General features: G+C 36.9%; 1 long non-coding RNA gene across 8 annotated transcripts in view; it reads right to left on the bottom strand.

Annotated features, from left to right (window-relative positions):
- Positions 1–259: 259 nt before the first annotated feature.
- LOC127498895 (uncharacterized) overlaps positions 260–11696 on the bottom strand; it is a 32600-nt gene continuing 21163 nt past the window's right edge. For 4 of the 8 annotated variants that reach the window (XR_007925993.1, XR_007925994.1, XR_007925999.1 and 1 more), the window contains 6 exons: positions 5296–5413; positions 1676–1721; positions 1458–1549; positions 1279–1346; positions 783–863; positions 260–700 (listed from right to left, as the gene is read on the bottom strand). This is a non-coding gene — a long non-coding RNA (uncharacterized LOC127498895). The remainder of the gene's footprint in view (positions 701–782; positions 864–1278; positions 1347–1457; positions 1550–1675; positions 1722–5295; positions 5414–11696) is intronic. The other 4 variants (XR_007925996.1, XR_007926000.1, XR_007925998.1 and 1 more) reach the window with 2 other exon arrangements.

Raw genomic sequence — 11696 nt, 5'->3', positions numbered from 1 at the left:
AACAGTCAGAAAGACAGATAGACAGACAGATCGACAGACAAACAGGCAGACAGATAAACAGACTTCTAGATAGATAGACAGACAGATAGACAAACAGACAGACAGAACCACAGACGAATATACAAACAGATACACTATAAAACCCGATAAGTTCAGAGTACTCAATTTTTGTAGACACTGATTACCTCAAAACTTGTAAGTAAATCAACTCAATTTTTTAAGTAAACAATAATTATAAATAACAATTGTCAAACTAAAATGTTTTAATTTGTTTTTTTATTTAATGTTTAAGGGCACTGTACTTTACTGTTGTTTACCATTAATGTTAATGTTTTTCATTTCTCTATTTTGATGCAGTGGTACTTTATTAAATACAAATATTAACTCAAAAACACCTATGCATAACTCAGGCTAATAACTAATTCATCAAGCTGAAGTTCACCATTAAAAAAAACAACAACAAAAAACACAACTTTGGCTATACAATTGACTTTTTTTTATCCAACCTTTTTTTTTTTTTTTTTTTTTTTTTTTTTTTTTTTAACCTTGTGACTGTGTATTTCTGAACATGTCAAACACACTGGAAGATCATCTTCCATCACAACTGCAGTGCAGTGGTTTCGTTGTCCATGATGACAAAATCCCTTTTGTGATGTTTGTGTCAGTTGATGTCAGTGATGTCTGGCTCGGCCAACTCTTCCTGGAATAAGCATAGAGGGTAAAACTGTAAGTTTAAAGGATTAGTTCACTTATGAATGAAAATTTCCTGATAATTTACTCACCCCCATGTCATCCAAGATGTTCACGTCTTTCTTCAGATCCAGTGTCTACAAAGCGAACGTGCAAAGATTATGCCAAACGCCCTTTACAAAAAAAAAAAAAAAAAACGGTAAAACAATGATATCGGACTATTTTGAAGTTGGAGGAGAAAATTAGCTGAACTTTTTTTTGTCCTACCACGGTACTTCCGCCTACGTCACGCGTGACCTTTCTAACTTAATGCATGGCGCATCACAGAGCTAGTACAAGACGAGCATTTGTGGTTAAAAAGTATAAGTGAAGTCCACTATATGGAGAAAAATCCTGGAATGTTTTGTTCAAAAACCTTAATTTCTTTTCAACTGAAGAAAGAAAGACATGAACATCTTGGATGACATGGGGGTGAGTAAATTATAAAGAAATTTTAATTTTGAAGTGAACTAATCCTTTAAGTTATGAGATTAAAACTAGACATTTATATTTACTATGTTTATATTTATTAATGCACTGAATACTTACATTTCAAGTCTTGAAGAACTGTGGGTCGTCCTCACACGTACACTGGGAAAGCACGCAGAGCTCGTTTCCTGTTGACATGTAAACACGAAAATTAACATGTTAAACAAGCAAGCCAACTTTATTTTATATACACTGAAGACAGTGATGGAGGTAGTTAGTGTGGACGAATCTGAACTCACCGGAAGATCATAAACATTCAATGTCTCACATCATCTCTGAAATCTTGCTGGTGTGTATCGCTTTCTTTGATACAGTGAAACTCAGCACAAACCTAGAAAATCACAAACACACAGTAAGTATATAACCAACAATGGATTTAGAAAAGAGAAAGACTTGTCTGTGTTCTGTTATCTGAGGAGACATCACACAACTTGCACTTCAAATCAACAGAAGTTACCTTAAGTGTTGAGGCTCACTCATTAGTATTCAGCATCCAGTTCAGCCTGCAATTAAAGAATGTTTGTAACTTTATTACAAGTTTGTAGATTTGTTTTGTAAACTTAAAATCCAATACATTGCTAAATTCATGTCTGTGTATTAGCTTTAACCTAATCTTGGATGAAGTTGGTGTTAGCGGCTAGTTTTTGCATGTAGAATAATACATAGACCAAATAAAATCACATTTAGCAGGGTTGCGTTTCCCCAGAATCATCGTAAAGCCGCCTTTCCACTGCACACGGCAAACGACAGCCGTTGGACCGGAAGTCACTCATTTCCAATGGAGAGTAGTACGGAGGCTACGTGGAGTTCCTATCATATGCGAACGCGGAAATTTCGGATCCGATTTGAGCTTCGGATGCGTTGAAATATTTGAACTTCTGCGGCTAGACCGTATGCGACCAGCCGACCGGATATGATGTATTCTAATCAAAACTATGAGCGCTAAGTTAGAATTACCAATATTTTAACACTTTAACTTTATTCTGTAAACACTATTTCTGTAAAATGGCGGTTATTAATAATTATGTCAGAAAAAAAATTTTTTATAATTATTAAATCAATTTTTACGTTGATTAGCTCTATAAAATCTACTATGTTTTTATTTCAGATGTATTGAGGGTCATTTGCTTTGTGTGGATATATTAATACATGCATTAATGTTACATTCATTAAAATCGTTCAGTTTACCATGGTGAATAAGCCGATGGTAACGGTTGCTTCACGACCAATTTCAAAGTTCCGTACGACTGCCGCTAGGGGGCGAAATGCGACAATCGGATGCGAACGTCGTGTGCAGTGGAAAGGCGGCTTAAGTCTAAAGTTGCGTCACAAATGACGCACTATACACTATGTACTTATGCACTATGTACTCATCCATGTAGTGCATGAATTGTATAAGGTTATTTTGTCATTTAACAACGGAGTCAGATACCCCCTCTCCCTCCGCTACGTAATTAAAGCTGTGACAGTTGAGTGCATGAAGTGTCCAACATTCCACACTTCGTTTTTTCCATTAATTTAGTGCATCATCCGGGTATTTAAAGTGCACTTTTTCTTTTTGGAATTTTCTGTGTGAACTCACTACTTGCACTATTTGTACTTAAAAACATCATAGAATAGTGCATAAGTACGCGAATTGGGACACACCTTAAGTTGATTGTAGAAGCATTTGCCACCAATGGTTTCAATGATCAACTTAGCTCACGGTGCTTTTGGGAAACGCAGCTCTAAACAGTGCACTTAATGCCAAGTTGACACTACAGGATTTTAAGCCCGATTTGCAAGTTAACGAGCTCGCCAACAGGTCGGGCTGTGATCGGGGAAATATCAACGGGTGATCTGCGCTCGCCAATCTTTATGTGTGACCTACTAAACGACGCATCAAAGAGGCTCACTGACACGTCGCCGACACCTCATTGACGCCAGACAAATATCTAGCATGCTAAATATCTGGAGCTGTCGGCCGACTCGATATCCTGTGGTGTCACGTGTCGCGATGCAACAGCCAATGAAATATACACTGATGTCTATGGAAGCAGCAATAACAATCCATTCAAATATAATTTGCCGACATTTATTCATATCAGATACACATTGTGTAAGTAACTATAAAGCTCACTCTATTCTTCTCCCAGTTCACCGGCCACATGTATTTCGGGACAAATGGTTGAATTCACGTTATATATTAAGATCAAGGTCATTACATAGGTTTTTAAATGACAAAACACTCACTTGAACATATTTGAGAATCGAAATATCAGATAGTTGATGACATGGTGAGAAAAGCAATACATCTGTCATACAATGTGGCCGGCTGGCCGCGGTGTGTCACGTGACAACCATGACGCGTCATCATGGAAACAATAAAGGGAAACGTTCTAAAATAATAGTCGCCTTAACTCTGGGAGGTCAGCCAGAATGTTTTAAACTTATGTGTGAAACGGGTGTGCCTCATACATCCTGAAAAGTGAAGCTGCGGGCTCTTTGATCGCCTCCTGGTGGCTGGATGCAGTACAAGTCATAAACCCCGCACTATCCATGCAAACGAACAGGACTTGAGTCAAAATAAAAAAATAAACAGTTTCCAATAAAATTTTCCAAAAGATGGTTTTTGGTCATTTAAGGTAGTTGTTATCACACTGATATATATTCAATTGTTCATTTTTGTGATAAGTTTGATTTTAGCTAGCAATTTGATGCTATAGAAAGTGGGGCATGTCATTATGATTGACAGTTGTAATTGACAGCTTCTCTGGGGACTGTCGGAGCTTCGAGGAGAGATTCAGATAATTAACTAACTATTAGTTGTCGATTTCAGTGTTTTTTCACACCGACAAAATGAGTTGTTCAGCAGTAAACTGTACTAACTGACCTACAGGATCTGACAGATCACACCTAACATTAGCCATGACGGGAAAAAGCAGGTGATCGTTATCTGGCAGTTACCAATTTTTTTTTTATGGGTATAAAATAATAATTAGCAGGACAAAACTAATGATAGTCTACTCTAATTAATTAGAGTAGACCATTTCTGACATTTTAGAATTGTTTCTAGTGGCATATTATTGAGTTTATCTACTGAATTTGCTGTTTCAAAAATATTATTGCTCTAGAAACAGAATATTATTTTACAGGTAGAATTTTAAATTGTGTTGGCCTATAATTTATGATATGTTGTTTTGACCTATCCCAATGAATTGTAGTTATCACTAGTAATTTATTTGAAAACTAATGTACATTAATAAACATTTAAATGTAACATAAATGGAAATTCCTCTTTGCCAGATGTAATTAAACCATCGTTTAAGCCAACTGAAAAAAAGGAAGGAGGAAAATAAAAATATAATTAACAATAGATAAAACAAATAGGTGATCTGATCTTGATGACGCAGACGTCTGGGCGGAAGTTTGATAACGCGACTCCGCCTCCGGGCTCCACTGACGATTCCTTCTGCGCATGCCCAGGCTCCAAACTGACGTTTTTGCGTAACGTCAATGCCCATCGTCGTACGTTTTACATTCAGTTCATTACAATGGAAGGAAGCGGTGTCGCCCATCTTTTTTTTTTTTTGCAGTCTATGGTGTGAAAGGGTTACTTTAATTTTAATTAAATTTAATTCAAAATTTAATCTAATTTCCTCCCAACATCCATTTTCAAATAAAGTCGTTGGGTGACAGAGTTGTCAGCTCATGTAGTGTGTAACCCCCTGTTGCGGATCATTTACGTAGTGTCAGGTAGTGTGAACACCACAAACGACTTCAAGACTCCACAGCAAGTCACGTAGTCTGAACAGCACAGCGATCTGCCGACATTTAAGGTCCTGTAGTGTAAACTTGGCTTAACAAGAGCAACATTCAAAGCGTAGGACTGCGTTTACTGAAAAAATACCAGCTAATGTTAACATTACAGCCCTGCTTTGATGTTAAAACTACACTATAAGCAGTGACGCTAAAATAGCATTCAAAAGCACTGGGGAAATGCAATTAAAAGCAATTAAAACATTTCTTCATCATGATATTCTTACAACTTTCAAAAAAACAAATAAGAAATCTTCACAGATGTTTTGATTTACTTACAAGTTGTTCTATTAAGTTTGCTCTGGTCGCTTGCGAGTGTCTGCCAAGTATGAATGGATTCTTCTCGGTTAGAGCAATGACGTGACTTGGATGACGTCACTTTACGTTGCTCAGTAAACTTAAAAATAATAATTTAAACAGGAGCGTTTACTCAAAAATGTTGAGCCACAAAAAAAACAAAAAAAAAAACAACTAAATTCCTTGTTAATAAAATTTAATTGTTTTAAGTTGCATTAACTATGTAACAGTCACACCAGTCACACCAGTGGATGGTTCCAGCAGCAGCACATCATGTATGGAATCACATTGTAATTGCACCAGGTGTAGGGGCATGTACCCGTTTGTTAAATACATATGCATGATTGCATGCACTTTTGGTCTCCAAGGCAGTATATCAAATCAATCATTAATTTTTGAACAAATTAATCCACTTCACTGTTACATAATTATTGGAGATTACAGTCAAGGCTGTTAACATATCAGTCATGAACATATACCGACTCATGGATAATGACATATTATTAGTGCTAGACTCAGGGGAATGAACCATAGATTAGTGCACTGGGATAAAAAAAAAAAAAAAAAAAAAATATATATATATATATATATATATATATATATATATATGTGCAAATGGGCAGAGCCATTGTGTTGTGCTCTGTTTTTTTTTTTTTCAATACAATTCTCCCAAAAAAAGAAAAAGAACAACAAAAAATGTTTTCTTCTATTGAAGTAGAAAAAGCAAAGGAACTGAAGGGAAACAAACACATTCCTCCCAAAAGTCAGTGATGAAAAAATGCTTTTCTCGTTTGTCTATGCCTCATGCACTTATAATAGCCCAATTAAGGAAAGAAAATGCTTGTTTTCTTTAGGTGTGTCAGAAATTGATTATCTCACCATGCGCAGACACCCCAATGTTCAAAGATTACTGCTGTTAAGCTAAATCAGGCCGTTTATTCACACTGTCAAGGACTCTCGAGCCCAAATTGCTCTAATAAGTGATCGTTTTCACACTTGTTTAGTTTTTAAAGTGCTCATGCAAAATATAATAAAAGGACAAAAAAGGAATCGGGGGGTTGGTTATGGAGAGCATGCTGCCGTTCCTTTTAATAAGGGTGAACATGTCATCCATAGCAGTCATTTTTTTGATGGTGTTCCTTCTCAAACGTGCCTATGGAGCTCTGCATGAGCTCTAATGTCATTTAAAAAGATTAGCAGATTTGTCCCTCACTGCCGTCTGATGATGCATCAGCCAATCGCAGCCCTGAAAAGATAAGCCTGACAGGGTGTGGAGCACTTGTTCGCCCATTCCGCATAAAAAGAAGTTAAGAGGAGGAAAGGAACTGACCAGAAAAGGAGAAAGTAGCTCATATATGTGGATCTCAGAAAAGGTCATCTCCGATGCCGGCCCATCATGCCCTGTCTGCATCCGAGCCTCTGACAGATGAGCAACAAAAGGGTCCCTGCGTTTCTGATTGACAGCTTCTCTAATTGTATCCAGTCATTCATGACAATTTGATTAAAATATTACGCCAAAGTCTCGCCCCCTGTTTGTTCCGTTGCTCCAAATCTAATTTTGATTTAAAAAAAGAGAGATTAGCACCACAAGCGTGACTGAGGATGCTGTTCACATCTACATGATCTTTGTCACCGGTGTGATTTTAACATATGTATAACTTTCGTTTCGCTCCCTTTGTTTTTTCCACCAATGAAATTTAAACTGGGACAAGAAAAAGGATAAAAAAAGATGTATTTTCAGAGAAAATGCAAAGCAGATGACATCACTATAAGTTCAAATCACTAATATAGAGTGGTCATCCCAAGATTCTATCAGGATACCATCAAAACTTTGTCTAGTTAGGGACCCAAAATGGAGGTACAACCAGCTGAGGTGTGACTGTTAACACCGCAGTGACCTTTTCTCCAGGAAACTCGAATCACCATGGTGAAAACCACATTAAGGTCATATCCATTTTTGCCCGATCTAGCTTTTATTGCAATTAGGTGCACTGAGTATTAAGGCATCAAAAAGAGAAGAGATCCTTGGATCAGTAACTCAATGTTTTACCTCAACCCCAGTGCTAACCTATGGTACGATGAATGAAATATGGCTCTCAATCTTTCTGATAGAGTGATCTCAGCAAAATAGAAATTGTTCGTCCTTGTTTTAGGTCATCAATTCAATTAGTTCATCCACCGCTAAGACTACAATAAATCTGAGCAATTCAACCTCTTCCTCCTGTTAGAACACCTCCTATTACCCTCCCTCAGCCCTTGTGGCTCCTGCCCTTCCCCTGAAAGAAAAATAAATCCATTGTAATATGATAGCAGTGAGCGGGGGCTGATTGGGAGGGGGGGCCTAACAGCTAGGAGGATTTTGGAGAGGAAAAAATACATGTATCATTCACCTGATTTGAATTGTAGCTCCCTTTTTTTGAACCTCTGCCAATTCATTTTGTACATTAAAAATTGGTCAGGGTTGATAAGATTCCATTTTCACGGTTGGCAATGCAGAACTGGAGAAAGAATACAATTACAGACCCCAGAGTAAACTCTCCGAATGTCAACTTGATGTAAATGATCAAGAGCGGCTGCACAAAAGAACAGGCTTCAACTTCAACGTCAAACCCCCCCTCCAACTCTCTCTCTCTCTCTCAGGGACCTTTTCACCCCAGTGATCTTGCCCCCGCATAGCCGGTTATGTAAACCAAAGCTCTAGTTCAGTCTGTTCTGGAAATGTTGATAGAAAAATAGGCATTTTAAAATAGGCTAATAGAATGTTGACCCCAAATATCAGGGGTTCCCAAACTTTTTGTCAGCTGAACCCCTTAGGTATAAAATATTTACTTGAGGTACCCCCTGAGATTTTAGGTTAATATTTCAATAATTTCACGACACTTCATATGTTCACTGTTTTCTGATGTCTGTTAATGGTCACATGACGTGGAAGTAATGAGATGAAATACCTAATACTAATTTTAGTGTTATCTATATATAATTTATATTAATTATATATTATATTTATATATTATATAATAATAATAATAATATAATAATATAGTGTTTTATATATATATATATATATATATATATATATATATAAAACCGTTAGTTCCTGTCCTTGATTCTGATTGGTCAGCTGTGTTTTATTCACGATAAAACCGGGCTATGACCGCTTCACCCAATGGTTCTGTGTATCACTACACAACACCCTTAGCAACCACTCTTAGCAACGTAGACTGTATGTTCTCAACTGATATTGTGCATTGATGCTTACTGTATTAATTAGAAGAGGATTGTGAGAAAAAGATCGAGTGAGTGAGTTTATTACCTGCATTCAGATTTAGCATTTTCCTTCAGTTCAGCCCTATGTTCATAATAAAAAATCTGCTTAAATGTCTGTTGTATTATCCTGTCCTTTTAACAGTTAAAGGGTTTTCCTGTGACTGACAGCTAGTCAAGCATTTGTCAGTTGTGTCTTGTTCCATGTTCACAACAATTCAGTCTTTTCAATGTAAAAGTCTTCGCTACTGACTGACACAATCATAATGACAGTCTTTGCCGCCATCTAATGGCGTAATAATGTAACTTCTGTTGCTGTTCATGGTTAGGGACTATTTTTTCCGGCGGAAGGAAGGCTATTAATGAAAGTTTACTTCATGAAAGTTGCATTGATATATATTTTTGGCTTTAATATTTGTATTGTGTGATAACCGTTTTCTAAAAGCAATATGGTACTCGAGGCTAGTGCTGTATTGTGACTAAGTCACGGCTGAAGGCTAACAACGCCCTTCAGCCGTGATTTATTCATGATATAGCACAGCCTCGAGTACCTTATTGCTTACACACACACACACACACATATTATATATATATATATATATATATATATATATATATATATATATATATATATAATTAAATGTATATGGAATATTGTTGAAATGCTGTAAATTTACACAAATGTTGGAAATTATGTGAATCATGTTGGAAATTATGCAAATGTGAATGTAAATATAGTGAATCTAGAGCACAGTGCATTCCCAAATGCACATTAAAATCACAGTGCTTAAGGAGATGGAGTTCGTGAGAGGTAGCGGTAATGGAACCAACTCAATCTGAAAACACTGCAGGAGTGTAAATGAACACGGTGTAAAATCTGTGCAAAAAAAAAAAAAAATGGGACATAGATACAAAGAAATAAATATGCTTGCACACTACTACCAAGAACTGTCACTCTTCACTCTGAAACACGCAGCGCAACTGACTTACACTTCTTTAATTGAATCACAGCCTTTGATTTGATAATTGCGATTTGATAAGATTTCTCGCTATTTCAGGTTTATTTCCCTTTATTTCCATTTGTTTAATGCTACACTCAAATTAATTATTAATTAAGTAATAGCCTAACTTTAATTCTTGTAAAAGCCTGCCTTACTGCTGCGTAAGTTTTGCCTCTTTGTCACCATCTCTGTTTGAAACCTGCAATTGTAGTTATTTGCTGAAATATCATCTTTACGTGGGTTGTGCCTCGGCGTGGCTCCTCAGCGTGGATGAATCTAATGTTTTGAGGAGAATGTGTGGCTGCCAGTCACCAGTGGATACTGTACTTCGGAATCACAGATTGTAGTCTTGAAAGTATGACCAATAATTTTTACTGGAAAATGTCATCTGAACAAGTAAGTAACAAATCTGCCACTTTTGTTCTGAACAACTGAGAAAAAAAAGCATTACAAAAAATCACTCTGCGAATGGTGATTAAATCTAATGATTGCTTAGCTCACATCAAACCGTGCAAATTATTATTATTGTTATACTTTGTTCTCAAATGGTTAATGTTAACAAAATGAGCATTGCGTAACTACATGTATTTAGTGTGTATTAGCGTTACCTGTAGATTTCAATTTCTGTACAGTCTAATCTCTAACGTTAATTTGTCATACCATACAATCTGTCATCAAAATGAAGTTTAATTATTCCAGCTGCTGTGAGAAAAGGCTATAAATAATCCGTCACCTGCAGCATCCTCACATGTGACTAGAACTAGACTAGAAGTGACGTAATGACGCAAAGGCGAACGGCGGCATGCTCGAATCCTGCGGAAACCCGCCATTACCACTCGAATTCTAAAACATTAATACAAGCTTGCCGTTGTGAATCGAGCTAAGGTAAGAAGATAGTTGTGAACACTGGCTGGTTATGTACTTGCTCAAAAATTAATTTTGGATAGTTTTAACCAAAAAAAGTTACGGACTGCAGCTTTAAATGATCAAGATGTGTGCGAAACATTTCTGATGAATATCAACACCTAACAACAAAAACGCCTTAGTATTAGCACATATTTAGAAGATTAGTTTAGCCTTGGTGGTCTTGTGGGAAATGCAGGTTCGATTACGGCTTTCGTCATGTCCCATTCCCCCTTTTTTGTTCCCTCTCTACTGTCCTATCAATAAAAAGAAAAAAGAAGAAACATTCACTCGTTGCATTTATTTTGCATTTCAACAGTTTAAAAAAAGTCAGTGTGAACTCTTTGTTAGTTGTCTGAAAGTACAGCCAAGGATAAATGTCTGGTAATGAGAGCAGTATGTAAATGTCTCTGGGCACATCAGAATTCAAATGTCAACCCCTTTGACACTAAGGCTGTTTGGAGAGACCTCCGTGCTATATTTCGCTCTGGTGTCATCACCCAATGCCAGCCAGGGCGGAAGCAGCTGCATGGGGCGACACCTCATAATTACAGAGCCGTGCTACCGCCATATTATCAGACAATATTGGCCTTTCTCTACAGTCATCTCCATCTAACCTTTACAGACAGCTGCCCTCTTTCTTTATCACTATTTATGCATATGTCCCCTCAACCAAACAGATTAGATTTCGATAATGACCGGCATGGCCCCATTAATAGGAGCTTGATGTACGGACATCGGAAAATAGGATGGAAATCAAACGCAGGTCAGTCGTGCGCAACCTGTGTACAAAGCTAGCATTATCATAGGTGAAAGGTCCTGATGAATAAATGCACAAACTACATGATAATGCCTAAATGGCAAAGAATGCTGCCCCGTGGGTTATTGTGACAGTGCTAACAAATTGTTCTGGCAACAAAAAGGTAATCTGATAAACACAATGGTTGTTTTGTCTATAGAGTATAATTCATGCATATGTAGATTGCAGTTCACTAATTATCATTTACTTACTCTCATGTTGTTCCAAATCTGAATGTCTTACTTTTTTCTGTGGAACACAAAAGGAGAAGATTTATAATAATAGCTCTTTTCCATGCAACTACAATGAATGGGACTTTCAAGCTTCAAAAAGAACACAAAAATACCATTACATACCAAATATCAGAAAAGTAGTCCATAAAGATTTAGTGAAAGTTATTTACTGATGCCGAGAGG

Source organism: Ctenopharyngodon idella, chromosome 17 (genome assembly GCF_019924925.1).
Source record: "Ctenopharyngodon idella isolate HZGC_01 chromosome 17, HZGC01, whole genome shotgun sequence".
NCBI classification, from domain to species: Eukaryota; Metazoa; Chordata; class Actinopteri; order Cypriniformes; family Xenocyprididae; genus Ctenopharyngodon; species Ctenopharyngodon idella.
The sequence above is the reverse complement of the archived record's forward strand: the minus strand, read 5'-3'. Positions and strand labels throughout refer to the sequence as shown.